Source organism: Trichosurus vulpecula, chromosome 2 (assembly GCF_011100635.1).
Source record: "Trichosurus vulpecula isolate mTriVul1 chromosome 2, mTriVul1.pri, whole genome shotgun sequence".
Classification (NCBI taxonomy): domain Eukaryota; kingdom Metazoa; phylum Chordata; class Mammalia; order Diprotodontia; family Phalangeridae; genus Trichosurus; species Trichosurus vulpecula.
This window is the reverse complement of record NC_050574.1, coordinates 50,227,441-50,252,533: the sequence shown is the minus strand read 5'-3', so window position 1 is coordinate 50,252,533 and position 25,093 is coordinate 50,227,441. Positions and strand designations below refer to the sequence as shown.

Sequence of the window (25,093 nt, the reverse complement as noted above, 5' to 3'; positions counted from 1 at the left end):
ACTGACACAAACACACACACACGCACGCACATGCGATCAGGTCAGTGCAGGCTACTGAAGGGCAGACACACCTTGGTTCCACGGAAAGAAGATGGAGTCAGCAGACATGAGTCCAAATCCCAGCTCTCATACTGAGTGGTCACTTAACTTTTCTAGCCTTGCTTTTTTTTAAATCTATAAAATGGGGCTGCTATTTCCCTCGCAGAGTGGTGAGACAAAAATGTAAGTTATTGTTATTAACCATCCTCCAGAGTCAGGCTGGATGAAGAGGCCTGTGGTAGCCCACTAAATGTATCAGAAATAAAGAACCAGGTTAAAGACGGGGGTAGGCAAGGCTGTTTGCAGGCATCTGGGGGAATGAATCAGCAAGAGGAGTCAGCAGCTGGAGAAACCCACCATGAATACAAGATCACAGGCTTTAGAGCCGGAGGAATCCTCAGATCACTTACAGACCAGGAAACTGAAGGCCACAGAGACATCGGAGCAAGAGAGTTAATGGCACCTTAGAAGAGGAGGGATTTTGAGAGAAATGGGAGGATCGCTGGAGATTCAGGAGGAACCCAGGGCCAGGAGAAACAGTGCCAGGTGAGAGAGGAGAGCAATGGACCTAAAATCAGGAGGACCCAAGTTCAAATCCCACTTCAGACACAGTTCTTCTGGGCCTCGGTTTCCTCATCTGTCAGATGAAGGGGCTGGACTGAAGCCATTCCTGCTCTAGATCTATTATCCTGTAAAGAGTTCAAATAGCTGGGTGACCATGGGGAAGTCGCTTAACTACTCTGAGGCTCAGATTCCCCATCTGGAAAACAGAGACAATTGAGAGCTAAATGTCCTACCTTACTTAAAAAGAGCAAAGCACCTCATAAATACATCTTAATAACAATGGTATATGTAGCCCTTTTAGGCTTGCCAATCTCTTTTTATAATAAGCCATGTCTCTGAGAATGGTACAAATGGGAATCTGTATTTACATACTCAGACTATATATAATCCATATATATATAACATGTTTATTATTATTACTGAGTCCAAGGTCACCGGGAATACCAGAGGCAAGATTCAAACCCGGGTCTTCCACTTTCAAAGCCAACTAAAGCTCATTCTGTTGCTTCACGATGCCAACTCTGTGAAAAACAGTTTCAAGAGACTGAAAATTCCAGAGGAATACAGGTTTCTGAAGAAAGATGCCCTTATCACCCTCCCCCAGCATGCACGAGTACACACACACACACACACACACACACACACACACACACACAGAGTCCCAGCTCCAGGCCCTCCCATTCCTCCCGCATAGGAGGAGGAAGGCATGGGGGGAATGATGGGACTGGGATATTGGCATGCAGTGAAGCTCAAAAGCTGAGCCCCTCATTTCCTCGCTCACCTCTCAGTTAATATGTTGTTCAACCTATTTTCTGAACACTAGGTGTCTGCTTTTCCATATGGAGGTTCAGAGTTGTTTAATTTCAATTAATTCCTGAGAGAGTTTTTTTTTGTTTTTTCTGCATCTCTCTGCTCCTGCCATCTCTCACCCACAGCCCGCTTCTAGGCCAGGGGCCAAAGCTCTTCCCAACATAGCATCTGATACCCCCCAATGCTGAGGCAGGAACCTGATGAGGAAATGCTCAGTAGCAGAGCTGAGACTTCTGCCCTGATTCACCTAGTTTGACCCCTAGGGATGAGAAAGAGCTTAGCATGGTATAGGATGGTTGGAGCTGTTAGGGTCCTTAGAACAGAGAAGATAGGAGGGTCTTAGAATATAGAATGTCAGAGCTGGGAGGGCCCTTAGAACACATGATGTCAGAGCTGGGAGGGCCCTTAGAACACAGGATGTCAGAGCTGGGAGGGCCCTCAGAACACAGAGTGTCAGAGCTCAGAGGGCCCTCAGAACACAGAATTGTCAGAGCTGGGAGGCACTCAGAACACAGAATGTCAGAGTTGAGAGAGACCTGAGGACACATGTCAGAGCTCAAAGGGGCCTTAAGAACAAAAATTGTTAGAGGTAGAAGGGACTTTAAGAGTTTAAGAGGTGGGACCATCTAGTCTAACCCCTTCATTCTACTCATGAGAAATTGAGTCCAAGAGAAGAGAACTGATACCCCCAAAGCCATGCAGTTAGGACACATCAGAGCCATCATTTGAACTTGGATCTTTTGACTCCAAGTCTAGAATTCTTTGTAATACCCCACTATGGCTTCCTTGGCACCTACTATCAGGACTTTTTCCCACCCCAAGCAGGTCACAAAATCTCTCAGTACAACAGGTTACAGGGTCCAGGGATTAGATTTGTTCTGCCTTGTCTCAGAGGGAAAACGAGGTACCAAAATGCAAGGTCACAGGGAGGCAGATTTTACTTCTGTACAAGGAGAAACTTCCTCCCCATCGGAGCAGACCAAAAATGAAAGGTCTGCCCTGAGAGTAGCGGGATAGGTCCCCACTCCTGGAAGTATTCAAGGAAAGGCTGGCTAGCCATTCATCAAAGTTATGTGCAGAAGGGCTCTTGTTCTTAATCTGGGTTGGACTCGATTGATTCAGAGCTCCTTTCTAATTCAGAGAGAGTGTGATACTCGTATCCCCCAGCTGGCCTGCCCAGCTGCCCCCCACCTTCCCTTCCTGGGCCTGACTCTAGAAGGTGCTCCAGGGCTCTGAGGGTGGTTCGTGTGCACTGATCTCACCCTCATTCCCATTAGTCACCCTCTGAGCACCATCGCTCCTTCCCCCCTTAGACACTTCTCCAGCCGATCCCCTGAAAGCCCCCCGCCCATTGGAGCTTGTGTTAACAAGGCTAACTCCCCCAAAACAAATAGCCTCTTCTGTCCCTCAGAGAGCAGGACCCATCTTCAGATCAGGAAACCTGAGGCAAAATTACTTGCCTTGGATGCTACACCAAACACCGAGGGATGGCCAGGTGCCCATTCCCAGCTCAGAGCTCCTCCTGATGCCACCTCCAAGGTAAACAAGTGGCATCCCTGGGGGGCTTTATGGTTCACATGGCACAACTATTATGATCCCCATTTTCCAGATGAGGAAACTAAGTTTCAGAAAAGGGAAACGATTTGTCTGAGGTGCTCCTGATAGCACATGGCAGAGCGGGGACTCGAACCTGCGTCCCCTGACTCCCAGGTCCCGAATCCATCCCTCTTTCTCCTATACCGGACTGTGACTGCAGCAGAGTTGTGCTGCAAAAGACCTAGGGTGGAGTCCCACTTCTGCCCATAGCCGTATGACCTTGGGCAAGTCACCTCTATCACCTTGCAGTCTGTTTTCTCATCCATGAGATATTAATTACTGCTGCACTCCTCCTTGTCCCCCCAAAAACCCTCTGTCCAAGGATGTTAAAGGGAATCAACTGATTAAGTTCAGAGCTTTGTAATTCCGAAAACATTCCAGACATGGAAGTCGCAGCATATTTCAATAGCTGGTCTCAGTTTCAACCAGACGGAGATGTCAAAGAGGACCAAACTTGAGCCTGGTCAGATCCCTGCCAGATAGATGGCACAGTGGGTGGACGAGGTTCTGTGGCCCCTCAAATGACGGCAGGACCCTGTCTATCCCACCCAGTGGTTCGTCTCCCAAGAGGCAATTTTATATCAGACACATCTCTTACTGGCTAGGCCAGAGTCGGACCCAGAGCCCTCCCCACCTTACTGGCTGCCTGTCTGAAGCTCCGATGAGCCTCCAAATACATCCTTGAGACAGCTAGCACCAGGCACCGTGCCTCCCCTAAGATAAAAGCAAGCATGGGAAGTGCTGATGCTTCTAATAAGTCAGGGGGACACCAGGGGACAAGAGAGAGGAATGCGGAATCACGATTCGCAGCCACACTCTCCCTCAGTGCTGGGAAGATGCAGTGTTAATAAGGAATGAATCAGACGCTGAGGGCAAGTCCAGGGAGGAGGCCGAGATGTTAAAAGCAGCCATTCCCTCATACTGAGATCAGAAAAAGGGTGGACCTCTGGGGCAATTGGACAGAGGAGCTCACTGCTGGCAAGCACAGCTGCCTGACTCCCTGCCAGGAGGCTGTCCCCTTGGAGGGCAGTGTGTTCAGCCTATGCCCGATGCTGGGTGACCCCGTCCCCTCCCAGCTCTGTGGACAGGAGACCAAGGAGACAGTTCTACCAGCCTCCCTTCTGTAACTATGTCCACTCAGCACTTCTGCCAGTCCTGGTCTAGACAGGCCTATTAGTCATCCTGCGACCCGAAGGCCTCAGCCCTTTATCTGTCCTTCAAACTCAAAATCCCAGCAGCAGACATTAAGTGCCTACTGAATACATGGCACTGAGCCGAGACCTGGGGGTGGGGGGAGAGATGCACGGTTTATCCCTCAGGCAGTTCAGTCTAGTTCAAAACAAGAGACACACACAGATCAGAGGAAAAGCAACTGAGAGGCCATCTAGGCCAACCCTTGCAATTGACAGTTGAGGAAACCGGCCCAGAAAGAGAAAATGTCTCATCCAAACTCGCGGAGGTGGCAAGCCCTGAAATCTGAGGCCGGGTCCCTTGACTCTAAATCCGGCCTCCTTCCCAACCCCTGAGGCTAACACACTCCGTTTCATCAATCCTGTATAAAGTCATCGTGCCCAGCAACAGCCTAGGGTGTGCTAGAACCAGCTCTGCCCGGCCGGCGGGAGCCGATGGCTCAGTATTACACGTAACGCCTCAGCAGTCAGCAAATGCTACAAGTTAGAGGTTGACTTGTTTTCTTGACTGTCTAGACTTAGGAAAGTATTACTAAATGCAGAATAAACCTAAAAGCGCTACATTCCCCAAAGCCTGGTTGTTAAACGTGTCCCAGTACACCCCTGAATTGCTCTATAAACGCTGAGCTCAGCAAGAATTCTGTAGAACGTCCAAGGAATGAAGTTATAATGGGACTGGAGGCCTAGTGACTATCTGCTGTTGTTGTGGTGGTTCGATCATGTCCAATTCTTCATGACCTCACTTGGGGTTTTCTTGACAAAGATGCTGGGGTGGTTTGCCATTTCCTTATGCAGCTCATTTTACACATGAGGAAACTGAGGCAAAGAGGGTGAAGTGACTCGCCTAAGGTCACACAGCTAGTAAATGTGTGAGGCCAGATTTGAACTCGTGAAGATGAGTCTTCCTGACTCCAGGTTTGCTGCTCTATCCACCACCCACCCAGCTGCCTATGGTGACTATAGGTCAATAACAGTGATTTTTAAAATTGGCATTTGTAAAGTGTTTTAAGGTTTGCAAAGTGCTGTGCATCTATTATCTCTTATTATTTAAGCCTCACAACACCCCTGGCAGTACCTCACCTTCCCAGATGGGGAAACTGAGTGACGGTGAGAAGAAGAAAGTCACAATTACAATCTAAGACTTGGTCCTTAGGGTTCCACTGCTAATCCCAACTTCCTCTGGCATGCCATCTGCCAGGAAAATGATCACACAGTTGCAGTACATGAACTTCCATATGCCTGATGATAATAATGATGAATGAGAGCCATCGTTTATACAGCACCGTACCAATGTGATCCCATCTGACTATCACAACAACCCTGAAGGGCAGGTGCATTAATGTATTATTCCCATTTTGCAGATGGGGAAACTGAGAAAGGCAGAGGTGATGTGACAGCTAGGAGGTGTCTGAGGCTCTGGTCCTCCTGACTCCAGGCCTCAGGGCTCTGTCCACTGTGTACCCTCTACCAGACAGGCAGGAGAAAGCCAAAAATGCTGAGAAGAGGATGCCCCTAGACACTCACATGCCCAGGCCTTCTCAAAGGGCTTCAGCTGGATCAGGAAGCGATCATGGAGCTGAAAGAGATGGCGAGGCTGAGACAGAGACACAATGCCCCCAAACCACGGATTATTCCAAAAGATTTTACTGACTCCTATGGAAAATTATCTCTTCAACCACTAACCAACAAGACCGGAATCTACCAGTACTGCCCACTCCCCAAATCCATCAGATGCGGAAATGGACCAACTGCCTGGAAGACTCTATAGCCTGGTCACAGCCTTCTGGGCCTTGGTTCCCTCAAATGTAAAATCAGGTGAGGGGACAGAGGGCTTTTCTATTGTGAATGATGAATGCTGTAACATCCTTCCCAGATCTGGCATTCTGCATTCTAAAAGCCCTCCCAGCCCTGACATTTTGTGTTCTAAGGGCCCTTCCAGCTCTGACATCCTGTGTTGTAAAGGCCCTTCCAGCTCTGACATCCTGTGTTGTAAAGGCCCTCCCAGCTCTGACATTTTGTGTTCTAAGGCCCCTCCCAGCCTTGACATCCTATGTTCTAAAGGCCCTCCCAGCCTTGACATCCTATGTTCTAAAGGCCCTCCCAGCTCTGACATTTTGGGTTCTAAGGGCCCTTCCAGTTCTGACATGCTGTGTTCTACAATCACAGATATTCTATGTTCTAAGCAACCTCCCAGTTTTGACATTCTAAGGGTCCTTCTGAAACTAATATTCTGCATTTTAAAATCTTATTCTATAAGAGCCTCTCTGGCTCTACCACCCCTTGTTCTACAGCAATCTCTACATCCAACATTCTAAGACTGGACTCCGAGCCCAGCAGGCTTAAAGTTTGTCTCAGCCATCTCTGCCTAGATTTGATGGTGGAAAGGATTCAAAAGATGCAAAGGGTGAAGGGGATGAGGACAACGACATGGAGTTGGAATCGGCCGGCTGGTTCAGAGAGTACATTAGGACCAGATAGCTGACGCAGAGGTGGGTTTGGGGAGCTTGGGACAGTGCAAGCCACCAGCCCCTGCGAACAGCTTGTATCTAGATGCATCTCTGCAGCTACTCTACTTACAAACGCATTTCACACTGGAACAAGCCCCTGACATGTGGCGTTCCCCTATAGCTTGGTAAATAAAGCAATCTGGCCCAGCCAGGATGCCTGGGCAGCTTCCCGCAGGCACCTTCACAGCGGGTTATGGGCTGAGTGATAAAACCCAGAATGTTGCTGACGCAGCCTCACCTGCAGACACACAGTATTTCTCTGCCGCCAAATGCCCCTGTTAGAGCCTATTTCTATAAATCCCCAGGGTGAGCAGCTCAGCATTCAAGGCCATTACTGCTGAAGTGATTCAGGTAAGGTAAGGTAAGGATCAATTGACCATAGGGCTCCGGGGAGCTGGGGACCACAAGGAAACTCACAAACCACCTGGCCCAGGGTGAGATGCCATGAGCCATAAGACTGCCTTCTGTAACTGGCACCAGCATCATTCGTGTAGTTAGTGCTGCCAAGTGGGGGAGGGCAGCCCACAGGCCTGAGGAGCAAGAAGCTTTGTTATCTGATCACTTCTTAAAGGTACAAGACAAAGCCACATGGAGGACAGAATGCCAGAACTGCAAGGGCCTTAGAACACAGAATGTCAGAGCTGGAATGGTCCTTAGAACACGAAATGTCAGAGCTGGGAGGGCCCTTAGAACACAGGAAGTCAGAGATTGGGGTCCCTTAGGACACAGGATGTCAGAGCTGGGAGGGACCTTAGAACACAGAATATCAGAGCTGGGAGGGACCTTAGAACCCAGGATGTCAGAGCTGAGAGGGTCCTTAGAACACAGAATGTCAGAGCTGGGAGGGACCTTAGAACACAGGATGTCAGAGATTGGAGGGCCCTTGGAGCACAGAATGTCAATGGTAGAGGGGCATTAGAAGAGCAAATATTAGAGCTGAAAATCTCATCAGTACCTCAATTCACCTGGTCAGATCTAGAAGCAGGGTTTCCCGGAATTGTAGAACAGATGGCCCATTTGCCACTTATCTTTCTGTCTCCCTATCAGGTCGGGCCACAGTCCCTACCACCTTGGATTCTCTCTCTTCCAAATGAAGGTAGCAACCTAGCTCATCTCCAAGGTCTCTTTCAGATTCAACTTTGCCTGTACCAAGGCATCTCCCAGCTCTGAAATCCTGTGGTTTGACATTCTGAGGCACATGACCCAACACTGTTGCTCTTATCCAACTTGGGTTCTGGACAGGATGAGAAAGCGGAGCTAAATGAAAATCAAGAATAAAATCTTAATGAAAGACTACCAGCCTTCACTCAGAACAGTTACCAAGATTATCCTATTAACAAAAAGTTATTTGCAAGGCTTGGGGTGGGGGGGGGGCAGGGAATGAGGTAGGAGAGATGAGACATTTATCTATTTTTATCTTGGTCTTTTAATGATTTAAAAAAAAGTCAGTAAATCAGTTCTATTTTTAGGTGGGGGAGGGGAGGGCAAGGGAACAGTAATGGAGAAAATGCAAAACATTTCAAAGTGTGAGCTATTGAGGTTTCCCTCATTAGTCCTATTTAATTTATTTTTTTGTTTTCTTCAATTATGGGAATCACTGTAGCATTTCATCTCTTGTGTTGATACCTGGAAAGCTCTGGCGGGGTTTACAGCCGCCTCGGTGCCTCCAAATCCCTGAGTATTACTCTCAGCCCCAACACATGCTCTCCTTTATCTTTCTGCAGGGGATTTCTGGGGCACTCAATGGCCCGGGCACAGTGGTTACCCTTCCCTTCCCATGAGCACCCTCCTCTGCTCCAGCCAAGAGGAGGAAAACTGCCGTAAAGAAAAGGTGGTGGGTTAGAAAGGATGCCACCCAGCAGGGAGAAAGACCAAGTGGTCGGGGCCAGATGCTGGTTACCCCAATCCAGCCTCCACAACTCTGGGCTTTTGGCCTTTGAGCATGGGTTTTATTTTTTTTTTTTAACAAGAGCTCCAAAGCCTCAGCTAGAGACAGAGCTGGGCTGCTTCCCTGTCGTTATAAAAAAATTTTCAACTGGACTTCAGTGTGTGTGTGTGTGCATGCACGCATATATACTCATATATAAACACATACATACACACATATATATATACATGTACACACATACACATGTTATATAATCATGGTGTGACTCTTATAACCCTGAGTTTACCTCTTCTCATCAGAGTTCAAAATCAGCCACAGAATCCCAGAGCTGGCCATCACCTTAGAGACCATCCCGTAGTACAATGCACACCAGAAAGGGAACCAGATCTATAATGGCCTCCAGTTGAGGACTCCCAGAGGTAGTTCAGTGAACCATTCAGTGAACTTCCTCCTCTTTCCTCCTCATTTCACATCTCTCCAATGTCTTCTCCCATTTTCTCTGTGCCCCCTCTCTCTTTTTTAGCCACCTCCCTCCTGGTTTTCCCCTTCTCTGTCCAACCATTATTTCTTAAGAGTCCCTTGCTAGTTCTTCAACTAACCACGTGTGTCTCCAAGACACCTAGGCTCTTTCCTCATCCCCCCCCTAGTATCTCACATGATGATCTCATTCATTCCCAAGGGGTCAATTAGAATCTCTATGCAGGCAACTCCCTGATCTACATATCCTGGGCTAGTCTCTCTCCCACATTATAATCCCACATCACTGACTCTTAGAAATCTTGAACTTGATGTCTTGAAGGCATCTTAAACTCTCAATAGGTTGACAAAAGAACTCATTACCTCCCCACCCCCAAAACCCTTTCCCTTTCTCTATTTCCCAATTACTCTCAAGGGGACCACCATCTTCCAGTCACTCAGACCCATAACCCTGGTGTCATTCAAGATGATTCACTCTCACCATTCACTCTTCATATCCAATGGGCAGCTAAATCTTCTCACTTCTACCTTCTCATGTCTTGTGTGCATATGTGTGCATATCTATATATGTACATCTGTCTATCTTATCTATCCATCCATCTATCTATCCACCTTATCCATCTATCCATCTTACCTAGCTATCTCATCTGTCTATCCGTGTATCTATCTTATCTATCCATCCATCCATCCATCTGTTTATCTATTTATCTTATCTATCCATCCATCCATCCATCCATCTAGCTGCCCATCTATCTCCCCTTCTTTTCACCCATAGAGACCTAATCCTAGTTCAAATCCACCTCTCACCTGAACTACTGCCAAAGCCTTCTACCTTGTTTCTTGGCCTTGATTTCCTCCCCACTTCACTCACCTGCGTAAGTGATATTTTCTAGAGCACAGTCCTAATCTTCTCACCCCCTCAAGGGGCTCTAATGGTTCTCTATTAGCTCCATGAGCAAAGAGAACACCGTTTGTCCTTCGCAACCTGGTCCCTTTCCACCGTCCCAGTCTTCTCACACTTCATTTCCCTCCACATCCTCACTTTCCCATCTCTGCCTTTTCCATGGTTGTCTCCCATGCCTAGAATGCTCTGCTCTCTCCCCTCTGTCTCAATTTCCCTGGCTTCCTTCAAAACTCAGATAACATCCCAGCCCCTCCACATTCCTCCAAGATCACTTCTATGTGATCTGTATGAATCTAACATCACCTATCTGCATGTTTTGTCTCCTCCATTAGACTGCGAGCTCCCTGAGGACAGGAAAAGTGTCTTGGTTTTCCTTTGTATCCCTAGAGCTTAACACAGGACCTGGCACACAGTAAGCACTTAATAAGTGATTTTAACTAACTGATTTTACATAAAAGCAAAGAGAGGTTAAGTGATTGGTCCAGGGTCACACAGATTAACAACCCCCGCACCAACATCAACAACAACAATAACGGGCATCTGCAGAGCCTGCTAGTGCTGACAAATATTTTACAGACGTGATCTCATTGGATCCTCACAACAACCCTGTATATTACCATCATTTTACAGATGAGGAAACTGAGGCAAGTCCAGGGCCTTAGAGCACAGGATGTCAGAGCTGGGGAGGGCACTTAGAACACAGGATGTCAGATGAACCTGAGAGAGCCTCTAGAACTTAGAACGTCAGAACTGGAAGGCACCTTAGAACCCAGGATATCAGAGCTGGGAGGGACCTTAGAACCCAGGATGTCAGAGCTGGGAGGGGCCTTAGAACCCAGGATGTCAGAGCTGGGAGGACCTTAGAACACAGGATGTCAGAGCTGAGAGGGACCTTAGAACCCAGGATGTCAGAGCTGGGAGGGCCTTAGAACACAGGATGTCAGAGCAGGGAGGGCCCTTAGGACGCAGGATGTCAGAACTGGGAAGGCCCAGTAAGTGTCTGAGGCAGGATCTGAACCCAGGCTTACCAGACTCCAGCACTCCATGTCCTCTGCCACCTCCATACCTCCCCTGGAGGCAGAGGAGGGATCCAAGCTCAGCTCCTTTCCCTCCAAACCCATCACTCTTTTCCCTGCGCTGTACTGATTATCCGTGCCTCAGACAACAGCTAATGGACCAGGTTGCTGTCCAAACTCCCAGAAGGAAGAACGTTCCCAGGCTCTCTGTGTGTTTTCAGGGAGTCACTCACAGAGGCACCTGGGCTCTTTGTCTAAGCAAACACAGTTGTGAAAACCTAAGTGTGTCCCTCCCAGCTGTCACCCCTCCCCCTCCTCCCCACCCCCGCATAGAACATCTGCTTAGAACCTATTTATACTCTTACCCGGAGGGGGAGTTATCAAGCTCATCACAGGCTGAGGCTGCAGATTACATAGGCCCTGGCCGCATTAGTCATAACAGAAGAAACACCATGGTTTTGCAGAATCATTCTTATTTCCCACTTGGTCGGGGCGTGTGAGAGGTGGAAGGAATAATCATTTATCAGAAGGGGGATTATGGTCCTAGGCACTTTGTTTGCCTAGATGACAACAGGGTTATCAAAAGCATAGCCCCAGTCCAATCTGGGGAAAAAGTGGAAACCATCTCAGGAGTCAGAACCACTGGAGGCCAACGGGATGGGAGGGGAAGCCACAAATGGTCTGGCTGCTCCAGAGAGGAAAATTCAAGAATTGTATGTCCTGAGACACACACAGGAAACTTTTCTTTTTGGATTGATCTTACAGGGGCAAGTGGGAGGGAGTAGGAGAAGGGCAGCATAAGGGAGCCAGCGGAGGACAGCACGAGAGGAACCAGGTTAGATTCCCAGCTCTGTTACTGCCCGTGTGGTCTGGGGCAAGTCCATCCAAACCTCTTTTCACTTCTTCATGAGCAAAACGAGGGGGCCAGATTAAATAACCACTAAGGTCCCTCCCAGCTCTGACACTCTCTGTTCTGACTTCCCTCTTGGCTCTAGTGCTCAATCTTGTAAGATCCCTCTCAGCTACAAAGTGCGATGATCTAAGGTCCCTTCCACCTTGGACATTCTGTGTTCTAAGACCCCTCCCAGCTCTGACATTCCATATTCTAAGGGCCCTCCCAGCTCTGACATTTTGTGTTCTAAGGGCCCTCCCAGCTCTGCCATCCCATGTTCTAAGGCCCCTCCCAGCTCCAGCACACTAGATTCTAAAGTCCCTCCAAGGTCTAACGTTCTATGGCTCCTGTTGGGAGGTAAGAATCCATGTTAGATAGGCAGGGTGATCTCAGAATTGTGAGGACCTGGAAGTTCTGACGTTTAGACACCAAAATACAGAGACTGCCTAGAGCAGCACCGAGCTGGGAGTCAGGGTTGCTGGTCTGAGTCCTCCACCCAGCACCATATCTTGTGCTTCACTTCACTTTTTGGTCTCTGGGTCTCCGTTTTCTCCACTATCAAAGGAGGAGACTGAAGATAATTTTTTTAAAAAAATTCTTTCCAAGGGCTGGGCTTTAGCCCTTCTACTATACTCCCCAGGACAGGATTAAGAGCTCTAAGGACCTCAGAAACCAAGCAGTCCAGTTCCCTCATTTGACTGAAGAAAAAAGAAAGGTCCATAAATGGGAAACTGACTTGGACAAGGTGACAGAGTAAGGGGCAGACTCGGGCTGTGTCCCAAGGACCCTGACTTTCAGCTTGGGGCTCTTTGGGCATTGAATACCATCAGAGAATCACAAAGCCCCAGTGGGAAAAAGGACCTAAGGTGTGTCTGTTCTAAGCCGTACCTGAACATGAACCCCCTCAACAGCATCTGGGACAAGACCGACATCTAATTGAACGTCTTCATTTTACAGCTAGGGTGCAGAGTGAAAAGGGCATTGGACCTTGAGTGAGGAGGGCCTGAGTTCAAATCCAGCCTCAGATACTGGACAAAACATGTCATCCCTCTCGGTATTATGGGAATAATGGCAGCATCTTATCTCCCAGGGTTTTTGTGAGGCTCAAAGGAGATAACACAGATAAAGGGAGTAATGTGGACCTCCAGGAGGCTGGCCGACCTCTAGGAAGGGAGGCTTTGAGCAGGACTAGTTTTGACAGCCCTGGGTATTGGGTCAGAGGACCTAGGTGACCCCATGTGGGCAAGTGATAACCTCTCCGGACTTCTACAGTCCCTTCTACCTCTAAATGGGCCCATGTGGAGCAACTAATTTCTCTGCTATTTCCACCTAGAATGCCTCCTTCTGCCAGGCAGAACAAGCTCACCCAACATGACAGTCTACAGCTGTGGAGAGACTGTGCTCTCTAAGCCCTCTAGTTGTTGTGGAGTTGTTTTTCAGTCATGTCTGACTCTTCATAACCCCATTTGGGGTTTTCTTAGCAAAGACACTAAAGTCGTTTACCATTTCCTTCTCCAACTCAATTGACAGATGAGGAAACTGAGGCAAACAGGGTGAAGTGACTTGCCCAGGGTCACACAGCTAGTAGGTGCCTGAGGCTAGATTTGAACTCAGGCCTGGCAACTCTATACACTGTGCCACCCAGCCACGGGCCAAATATTTCTATTTCCTTCAACGAGTTCTGGTATGGCAGAGTTTCCATTGTCCTGTCCACCTGGTCACCCTCCCCTGGAAGGGCTCCTCTTTGGTGCCAAAGTGCCCAGAAGTCATCATCATCATCTTCATCGTCATCGTCATCCTCATCGTCATCATCTTCATCGTTATCATCATCATCGTCATCGTCATCATCATTGTCGTCGTCATCGTCTTCATCGTCATCATCATCATCGTCATCTTCATCGTCATCATCATCATCTTCATCGTCATCGTCATCATCTTCATCGTCATCGTCATCATCGTCGTCATCGTCATCATCGTCTTCATCGTCATCGTCATCTTCATCGTCATCATCATCATCTTCATCGTCGTCGTCATCGTCGTCATCGTCATCATCATCGTCGTCATCGTCGTCGTCACCAGCATTTTTTTTTTTTTAAGGCAGATAAAGGCATTTTATTATATTCTCTCAGTGGGTATCACACTCACAGAAATGCGTCACCAGCATTTAACAACAACAATGACCATCACAGCCCTTTCTAACACTTACGGTTTGCGGAATGCTTTTCCCCGTCAATCTCATCTGATCCCCACAATACGCCTGGGAAGAAGGCGCCATTATTATCTCAATTTGATAAATAAGAAAACTGAGCACAGCGCCCGGCACATGGTGAGTGATGGATAAATGTTACTGTGGTCATCATTCTTCTGCCCAGGGTCACACAGCTAGTAAATAAGCGAGGCAAGGCCTTCCCGACTCCAAGCCCAGTGCTCTAACCACTTCTCTACCTGTTTACGCTACGCGATACTCCAGAGGGCCTCAGAAAGGGGCACGCTGAAGAAACGTTTAACAACCAGCTCTCTAACGTTTAAGTTTAACCTTCCTCATTATCATTTTCTCTATAACTTCCTAAAGTCTAGACAAGCCACGACATAATAACTCGAGCCTTGATCTGTAGCATTTGCTGATTTGTGAAATGTAAATACTTGCGTTGGAAATTTAACCATTGAGGAAGCTAGGTGACACAGTGCATAGAGCACTAGCCCTGGAGTCACAAGGACCTGAGTTCAAATCTGGCTCAGACGCTTACTAGCTGTGTGACCCTGGGCAAGTCACTTAACCCCATTACCTCCAAAAAAAAAAAAAAGTTGAACCACGGGCTCTGACGATCCTGATCAAACTGGCCCCAGCACCCCCCTGAGTTAAGAACAGGGAACCAGAACACGAGAGCCATCACCATCCTTGTTTGCAGTATTGCGCTTCTGTTCCTGCAACCTCGCACCAATGCCACAAAGTGTTTTCTATCTAACCTGGCCCTCTTTCTGCCCCTCTCCTTGAGAACTTACCAACATGACCTTTCATTGATCCATCACTCTAGAGCCGGAGGACCCTCGGGATGGCCATCCCATCCAACTCCCTCATTTTACAGGTGTGGAAACTGAGGCCCGGGGATACTAAATGAGGCAAGCCGGTAAGATAGTGCATAGAGCACTGGATTTGGGGTCAGAAAGCCTCGAGTTCAAAGCTCAGACTCTCTACCAGCTGTGTGAGCGACCTTAGAGGCAAGTCACTTAATCACTGTCAGCCTAAGAATGGGGATTCATAACAGCGACCACTTCATGGGGCTGGTTGTTCTGAAAATTAAATGAAAAAGCCGTGGTAAAGAGCTTCTCAAATCTCAGCGGGTTACTGAAGTGCTGGCTGCTATTGATGGCGGTGGTGGTGATGGTGCGGATCACGCAAGGTCACACAGGCAGTAAGCATCTAGCCATCTAGGCGGCCCAGTGCATAACTGGCTATGGGATGTAGAATTATAGATCAAAGAGACCTTAGGGCCCACCTAGTCCAATCCCCTTGCATGACAGACAAGGAAACTGAGTCCCACCAAAGTTCAACATCTCGCATAAAGTCCCACGTGGAGTTAAGTGTGAGAGCGGCATGTGGAACCCAAGTCCTAATTTCAAACCCAGTACAGGCCCAATGGACCTCCTGTCTTTGAATCTTGCTTGAATACTTATTAGCTGCAGGACCCTGAACAAGTGGCTGAGATGAAGTTTCTTCATTTGCCAAAGGGGGTTAATAGCTGACGTCCCTACCTCGGAGGGCTGTGGTGAGGCTCAGAGGAGACAAGAGATGAGCTTTATAAACCTTAAAGTACATTATAGAATGTCAGTCATTAGTATTATTCCTGTTTCCTAGCTCCCAGGCAGCTAGGTGGTGTAGTGGTTAGAACACCAGACCTGAAGTCAGGAAGACTCATCTCCCTGAGTTCAAATCTGGCCTCAGACACTTCCTAGCTGGGTGACCCTGGGCAAATCACTTTACCCTGTTTGCCTCAGTTTCCTCATCTGTAAAATGAGCCGGAGAAGGAAATGGCAAATGACTCCACTATCTCTGCCAAGAAAATCCCAAACGGGGCCACAACGAGTCAGTCACAGCAACAGTTTCCCAATTCTCACAGCATCTAGAAAGTCAACTTTCTCAGGTTTTACCTGCCAACCTCGAAAACAACCACACTTCTCCCCACCATCCTACAACCAAAAAACAAAACCAAACCCCATACTAAAAATTAAGACAGAATTGTTCAGGGAAGACAGTGCTCCCAAATGACAGGACCTTCGATCCCTCATGCTCCAGTGGTCCAAACACCCAGACTCATCAGGCTGGCAGCTTCTCAGTATTACCGGAACCCAGTCAATCTCTCAGCCCTCACGCCAATTTGCATATGATTACCCAGGAACCCCCGCGTCCAGATTCCACTTTTGCAAATTCCCACCCGTTTTGTGTCATAAATAAGATAGGAGACAGAAAACTAATACAGGCCTGTGATGCATTATTCATGCTGCGTGGCGTTGTTATGAAAGATTTACAACAGCTAATACATGCAAACTCAGTTTGGGCACTAAATGTGAAAATTAAGGGTGGGAATGCCAGGGGTAGCGGGGCTGGGGAAGGGGGGGTGGACGCAATTCTGTAAACTCTGTTTATGCCAAGGGGCCTCGAGATGTTTTCTCCTTGTCGTGTTTAGTGACAAGAAATATTAGTGATGGGGTCAGAGGGCAAAGCCTAAGAGCCGAGGAGACAGTAGGAGCTGGGAGACGCCGGTCGCAGCCGGAGAGAACAGATTATGATGGAGAATGCATCTTGCGGTAAGTGCCCTTCACATGTACAACTCAAAGCCGGGAGCTATCTCAAACTCCAGGCCCTCCATCAAGTCCCTTCCTGATTGCCATCCTCTCCCCCTGCCACAGCTGCCTCCCCACCCTCAGCCTTTCAACCTGTGTGATGAAGCAAGCTCACCTAGCCAGGCTTCCTTGCACCCTCATGATGAGCCTGGGGAGGGTCAGGGCAGGCGTTCATAGGATAATATGTAGATCTACAGCTGGAAGGGAACCTTGGACGGAGCGCTCTAGTCCAATGCCCTCACATCATGCATGAGTCCATCGAGGCCCAAAGTTATCTGACTTGTCCAAGGTCACACAGGTGGATTTGAACACAGATCCTCTGATTAGAAAACCAGTGCTCCGTCCACTATCTGCTCAATGTGGTTCTCCTCATTTTACAGGTGGTGACCAGGGTTCTTGTAGTGTGGAAAGGCCCTGGATTTGGGGTCAAAGAACCTGACTTCATTCATTCATTCAGCATTTGCGAAGTGCTTACTATGGGCCAGGTGCTAAGACATAAGGGAAGAAGGCTTTGTCTATATTCCATTGGAGGAAACAACACCAGCACAGAGAAACAGAACCAAATTACATCCAAATACAAAATCTTAAATGAGGGCTGGACCAGTTCCTGGGTCACCTTGGGCAAACCACTCCACAGGGTCACTTTTCCTCACTTGTAAATTGAAGCCAACTCTTTATAAAAGCTGAACTGGGGGTCCAAAAGGCCTCTGACCTGTGACCTCTGTGTGACCCATGGCAAGGTGCTCAACTTCTTGGTGTCCCCATACAATTGCCTATGACCATAAATCGGAAGGTAAGTATCAATCTGCCCTGGTGGAGGGAATGGATCATTGGGAATTCCCTCCACGGAGGAAATCACAGGTTCTGCTTAAAAATATAAATGAGGTGGGGACAGAATAGATATTGTCTAAGATGCCTCTGGAGTCAGAGGACCCAGGTTCAAATCCTGCCTCTGACACAGCCCGTGTGGTCTTAAGCAAGTCCATTCATTTCTCTGGGCCCCACGTGTAAAATGGGGTGGTGGGACTAGATAGCATTCGGGGTTCCTTCCAGCTCTAATTCTGTGATCCTCTATGATCTCCCAAGGGAATACATGCCACTTTTTGGACAACTCTAATGTTAGGGGGCTCCATAGTGCACAGAGTAGGAGTACATAGGCCTGGAGTCAGGAAGAGTAATCTTCATGAGTTCAAATCTGGTCTCAGACATTTATTAGCCATGTGACCCTAGGCAAGTCACTTAACTCCATTTGCCTCAGTTTCCTCATCTGTAAAATGAGCTGGAGAAGGGAAATGGCAAATCATTCCAGCATCTTTGCCTACAAAACCCCTGATGGGGTCACAGAGAGTTGGACACAACTGAACAACATGAACTACTCTATACAAGTCTTGACTTTGCAGTTCCGGCCTCCATGAATGTGCACAGGACATTCCTCACACCTGGTATGCTGCCCCACCTAAGGTCTGCCTCACAGAATCCTCAAGTTCTAGGCCTGGCTTGGGTGCTGCCTCCCCTAGGAAGCCTTTCTTGGTTGTCCCACCCAGAGAGTTCTCTCTTCCTTATTTTCCCCATCATCACTATCTGTGTCCATGGTGCATCCTTCCAGGAGAATGGAGGACAGTGAGGGCAGGGATTGGCTCACAACTGCCTTTGTACTCCCACCACCTAGCAGGGTGCCAGGCACAGACAAGGGGTTCAATAAATGTCTGTACAGCTGGAAGATGGCTCCTGACCCTAGGAGGACACTGGTTTTGACTGGTGAACCTCCACGTTGCTCTGAACCATCCACATTCTCTCACTGGTGATTAATGGCTTAAATTGTCAAGATGACCTGGCAGGTGTCAGGGTGGGGTGGGGGAGGGGAGATGGGGGAGGTAAAGACATGGTCCGTGGACCAGAGACGAGCTCACTGGTCTGTGCCAAACCCTGTCAGCACTTCCACCGAGCTAAGAAGCCAGCCAGGGGGCGCACTAAATGCTCGGTTGATGAGTTTAACCCATTGCTTCTCCCACACCCTACTTTTTGAAGCTTGGAATCAGCATCTTAAGATTCTGTGAGATATAAAAGAACTAAGTGTCACAATGGATAGGGCAGCAGGCCTGAGTTCAAATCCAGCTGTGAGACCCTGGGCAAGTCGCTTGATTGCTGTCTGCCTCAGTTTCCTCACCTGTAAAATGGGCAGGGGGGATGGTAATAGCACCGACCTCGCAGGGTTGTTATGAGGATGAAATGAGATATTTGTAAAGCGTTTAGCACAGTGCCTGGTACATATAGTACATGCTACATAAATATTAGCTACTATTATTATTGTCACTTAGAGAAAAAGACAAACCAGCCGAGAGTCCCACCATAAATGGTGTGAATGCATCAAGGGCCTGAGGCAATGGCTTGAGGAAAAGTAATGAACCCTGCATTCAGGAAGGGCAGAAGGAGGAGAAGGAGCTCAGTGCTCCACGTGAGCAAGGTGGGGTGTTGGGCCCATGGTCTGAAGGCGAATGTTCTCCGAACACTAACATTCTACATTATAAAGTCAAGTCAACAAGCTCTTACTGAGTGCCTAACGCGGGCGAGGCTCTCCCGCCCTCCAGGAGCGCACCTTCTACTAGGGAGACATGCCAGGGGCACAGACGAGTACAAGGTAGAAAAGTGATGGGGTTCCACTCTCCGTTCTAAGGTCCCTCCCAGCTCTGACATTCTGTGTTCTAAGGTCCCTCCCAGTTCTGACATCTTGTGTTCTAAGCACATTTCCAGCTCTGACATTCTGTGTTCTAAGGGCCCTCCCAGTTCTGACATCTTGTGTTCTAAGCACATTTCCAGCTCTGACATTCTGTGTTCTAAGGTCCCTCCCAGTTCTGACATCTTGTGTTCTAAGCACATTTCCAGCTCTGACATTCTGTGTTCTAAGGTCCCTCCCAGCTCTGACATCTTGTGTTCTAAGCACATTTCCAGCTCTGACATTCTGTGTTCTAAGGTCCCTCCCAGTTCTGACATCTTGTGTTCTAAGCACATTTCCAGCTCTGACATTCTGTGTTCTAAGGACATTTCCAGATCTCACATTCTATGTTCTAAGGTCCCTCCCAGTTCTGACATCCTGTGCTCTAAGCACATTTCCAGCTCTGACATTCTGTGTTCTAAGGGCCCTCCCAGCTGACATGCTATGCTCTAAGGTCCCTCCCAGTTCTGACATCTTGTGTTCTAAGCACATTTCCAGCTCTGACATTCTGTGTTCTAAGGTCCCTCCCAGCTCTGACATCCTGTGTTCTAAGCACATTTCCAGCTCTGACATTCTATGTTCTAAAGGACCCTCCCAGTTCTGACATCTTGTGTTCTAAGCACATTTCCAGCTCTGACATTCTGTGTTCTAAGGACATTTCCAGCTCTCACATTCTGTGTTCTAAGGTCCCTCCCAGTTCTGACATCCTGTGCTCTAAGCACATTTCCAGCTCTGACATTCTGTGTTCTAAGGGCCCTCCCAGCTGACATGCTATGCTCTAAGGTCCCTCCCAGTTCTGACATCCTGTGTTCTAAGGACATTTCCAGATCTCACATTCTATGTTCTAAGGTCCCTCCCAGTTCTGACATCCTGTGCTCTAAGCACATTTCCAGCTCTGACATTCTATGTTCTAAGGGCCCTCCCAGATCTCACATTCTGTGTTCTAAGGTCCCTCCCAGCTGACATGCTATGCTCTAAGGTCCTTCCCAGTGCTGACATCCTGCGTTCTAAGCACATTTCCAGCTCTGACATTCTGTGTTCTAAGGGCCCTCCCAGCTGACATGCTATGCTCTAAGGTCCCTCCCAGTTCTGACATCCTGTGTTCTAAGCACATTTCCAGCTCTGACATTCTATGTTCTAAAGAACCCTCCCAGCTCTGACACTCAACTTGCCAATTCTAAAGAATGTAATCTGCATTCTGTCTATAGTACTCCACAGCAGGGGGGAGTGGATGAGTGTTATTAGCAAAGTCTTTCTAACAATAATGGAGTTGGCTTTGGAGACACTGATCTGAGAAGAAAATGTCCTGTTTCCTAACTATATCCGGCTGGGGAGCAGGGAAATGAATTTCCTTCTTATGGCCAGCTGGGTCCATCCATAGGGTACGAGGCCAAAGGGCAGAGTGTCCAGGGGTTGGGAGAAGGGGGTGTTGTTGGACCATCCCCCTCCCATGGCCTCAGTCAGAAGTCGGCAGTTGGGTCGAGCACAGATAAGAGGCGTCCTTGCCAGCTGGGCCGATTCAGTTTTCTTTAAATTAAGATGCAGGCATCATCTCAGCCTGCTTCCCCCTCCAGCGATCAGAGAAAATGAACTCCAGAAAGACTGGATTAGACTTTGAAGGTGGCGATCTAGATAATGAACGTGGAGGCCGCTGTGTTGACACAGGCCCTGGGTGCGTGACATTACTCCTTTGACAGTCCCTGCCACGCCCCCTCCAAGAGGATCGAGATGCTGAGCCATCAGCTGGACATGATCACCACACACGCGGCCCGATGTCTGCAGCATCAGCAGAGCTGCAGCCAGGCAGGGCCGAGAGGAAAGGGCCACACATGGGGCTTATGGAGAGATCCAGCATGCGAGCCGACCAGGCCATGGCCAGAGGTCCCAATGCCCCTCTAATTGGGGCTGACCAAAGCCATCCTCTGAAGCCTCACTGGGGACGTGGTGGTCTTGGTCTCCCAAAGACCAGGAAGAGAGAGGTGCAACACTCCTGGAAGGTTCAATAAAACTGGAAAGGGCTGGAGTTAGGGAGTGAATTAGCATTTGTAAGTGCCTACTATGTGCTAGGCACCATGGTAAGTGCTTTACAAGTATCATCTCATTTGATGCTCACAACAACCCCGGCAAGTAGACGCTATTATAATCAGCCCCATTTTACAGGAGAGGAAAATGAGGCAGACAAAGATTAATTGGCTGCAAGAATGAGGTTAGCTCAGAAAACCCTAAGGCAGCAAGGTGGGAAAGCCAACACTGTGGAATACGTACCACACAAGTTCAGAACTGAAGTTAAAAGAAGCCCTTCTTCCTACATTAGCCTAAAATTCATGGATTAGCCCAAGGGACAACCCAGGGAGGGAGAAAAACATATCCAAAGATTTGGGACAAATGTGTGAACAATTGAATCGTTGCAGCTAAGGAGGGAGATGTGAAGAGAGGCCTGACCTTTAAGAGAAGGCTCAGAAAGGCCAACCAGACCCTCTCCATTCTCCCCCTCTCCACAACGTGACCTCAGAGCCTTTGTCTAACAAGGAGATTTCCTCAGAGCAACCTTGTGCGTTTGGAATGAGGGCTCCTGTACCCATTTTCCAGGCAAGAAAAGCAAGGTTCTGAAAATGCCTTGCCCAGGGGCACACATCTATTACACATCTAAGAAAGTGACGGTTAGAAGGTACCACAGAGATCAATCCAATTCCCTTGTTTAATAAGTGAGGAAATGAAAGTCCAGAGGGTGAAAGCGCTAGGTGTGGAACTCGGGTCTTCTGCCCTGCTCAGACCCATCTGGAGAACTCAGGTTCTGAACACCACAAGAGAAGCTAGATGGTGTCCAGGACAGAGAAAGTGGAATGGGGAAGGGCTGTGAGCCAGAGACATACAGAGAGAGGTGAGATGAAGTGGGAATCCCAGTGTAATGGAAAGACTTGAGGGGAGGGACATATCTTTGGTATCTAAGGGGCTGTTCATGGACGAGGCCGTCCACGGCCCCAGAGGACAAATCGGAAGAGACAGAGAGAAGGTGAAAAGAGGCAGGTTTAGGATGGGCATCCCATGGCGGGAGTGCTGTCTAACAATGGCATGGGCTGGGACTTGGAGAGGGTGGGCTCCCCCTCACAGGAGCCCAGGATGGATGACTGTTTGTACATGTTACACATAGTGGGAGCGTGTCCTACTATGTGCACATTCCTTTCCAGGGATACCTGGCACTGGATGACCATTGAGTTCCCTTCCAGTCTCATGATGCCATGACTCCTAATGATAGCTAGCTAGCGTTCATGCAGTCCTTCTAAGCTTTGCAAAGTGCTTTACACATGTCATCTCATTTGGTCCTCAGGGGGTAGGAGCTGTTACCACCCCAATTTTGCAGATGAGGAAACTGAGAGAAAGTTAAAGGTTACAAGCTACTAAGTATCTGAAGCAAGATTTGAACTTGGATCTTCCCAACCCAAATTCAGTGCTCTATTCACCGGGCTACCTAACGAGAGAGCTTTTTCTGTATGGCTAGGCTATTTGTTCAGTAGTGAATCTTTGCAGACAGATGTCCCAGTTTGGCCTCTCTTTCTCTCTCTCTCTCTCTCTCCCTCTCTCTCTCTCTCTCTCTATCTCTCTCTCTCTCTCTCTCTCACACACACACACACACACACACACACACACACACACACACACACACGATATCATAATCACAATGGACATCGAGCCTAAAAAAACTCCCTCCTGGCAGAGAGAGCTACAAGGGGGAAGGCCTGAGGACAGAGTACAGAGGATGGCCCAGGCCATCATTAGCAGCCATTTCCAGAGCCTCCGTGGCTGTCGATTGGGCCCCATTTCTATTCCATTCCAAACTGCAGGAGTGACTCTTTATTAAATATGGATAGCATTCACCTTGTTACAGAACAGAATGGAAAAATGATTGTGTGTGCCGAAGGCTCGCCGCCTGCATCTCACTGGGCCCTGAAACTTTTCAATTTTGCTGGACTGCTGCAGCTCAAGCTTCCGCTGCTCTGGGCCCCCGCCGCCCCTCCCTCCCCCCACGGTGCTCCAGCATGGTGTAAAATGCAGGTGAAAGGCCATATTGATCCCCTTTTAAGAGCGTCGAGCACAGAACTAATCTTAAATCATCACAGCCACAAGCTGGAGGCTGCTGTGCACTCTGGCCCCGGGTGGGAAGGCGGGAGCCAGCCTTTCAGGAGACTGGCTGTGTGGGCCAGGGCCAGGCTGGAGAGGGGCCAGAGAAGGAGAGCAGAAGAGAGAAAGGGAGAGGTCAGAGGGGAACAGGACACCAACCCGGGGTGATTTTTCCCTTTTGCAGTCTGCAAGGAGCACGTAAAAAAACCCAGCCACCTTAGGTATGTGCAGGGCTTAAAAGAGACAAATAGAGTAAAGGCAAAGTGCCATTCACCTTGCCATCCTTCCCTGGGAAGGCTGGGTTACAGAGCCCTTGTTTCATTGTCTTCATACCAGTGGTGGGACAGACTTTAACAGAACCGATGCTCCTTCCTACATCAAAATACAACAGAGGGGTCCAGATCAGACTCGGAGAAAAGTTCCTGACCCCTGAAGAAAGCTGAATGTGTGCAGAGAAGACAAAGCAGGCCTCTAGAATGTTAAAGAGGTGACATCAGGAGACACAGCCCAGATTCTGTCCCCAATAAGCCTCAATCCTTGGGTGTCCTCAGCTAAGTCACCTTCTTGCTCAGAGCCTCAGGGGCTCCGTGTTAAATAAGGGGATTGGACTGGATGACTTCCAGGGTTCTAGATTTAAATATGCAATCTTTCCAGCTGTGATATTCTATGGTGTCCCAACTCTGGCATTCTGTGCTCCAAGGCCCCTCCCAGCTCTGACATGCTGTGTTCTAAGGGCCCTCCCAGCTCTGACATTCTGTGTTCTAAGGGCCTTCCCAGCTCTGACATCCCATGTTCTAAGGGCCTTCCCAGCTCTGATATTCTGTGTACTTCCCAGCTTTGACATTCTATGTTCAAGGGCCCTACCAGCTCTGATATTCTGGATTCTAAGGGAAGGAGGAGAGGAGAGGAGAGGAGAGGGGAGGGGAGGGGAGGGGAGGGGAGGGGAGGGAGGGGAGGGAGGGGAGGGAGAGAGAGAGAGAGAGAGAGAGAGAGAGAGAGAGAGAGAGAGAGAGCGAGCGAGCGCTGCCAGGGGCTGGAAGGGGATGATGAGGGATATGGGGGAGGTGACAGAAATCCTCCCTGGGTTCTGCTCTTGATCATAGAAATAATAAGGAAGCAAGTCTGAAATCTTATTTGAGGGGGTGAGGGTTAAAAGCTCAGAAACCTTCTCTCGAGGGACAACATGACATCACAGAAAGAACCTGCATTGGGAGTCAAAGGACCCGAGTTCAAATGTCCACTACCTCAGTGACCTTAGGCAAATGACTTCTCTTCTCTGGTAATCTTACCTATTAAATGGCAGGTAGGTGCAAGGGGGAGAAAACTAGATGAACTTTTCCTATTATCCTAGACCCCTCTGAGCCATCCTATCTCTATCCCCCTTCTACTTTCAGAGATTTCCTGATAACACCAATAGAACCCTAATAGTCCCTAAATCCCTCTAGACCACCTTAGAAGACACAGGCAGGGCAGCAGGACCCCCACCTCCAGGTTAGCTGTGAGCTATAGCAATGCCGGATGCCCTCCATCCAGGGG

At 48.6% G+C, this 25,093-nt stretch overlaps 1 protein-coding gene across 4 annotated transcripts in view; it reads right to left on the bottom strand.

Moving 5' to 3' along the window:
* Positions 1–25,093, bottom strand: part of ARHGEF10L (Rho guanine nucleotide exchange factor 10 like) — a 232,632-nt gene that overhangs the window by 18,794 nt on the left and 188,745 nt on the right. The window lies entirely within an intron of this gene.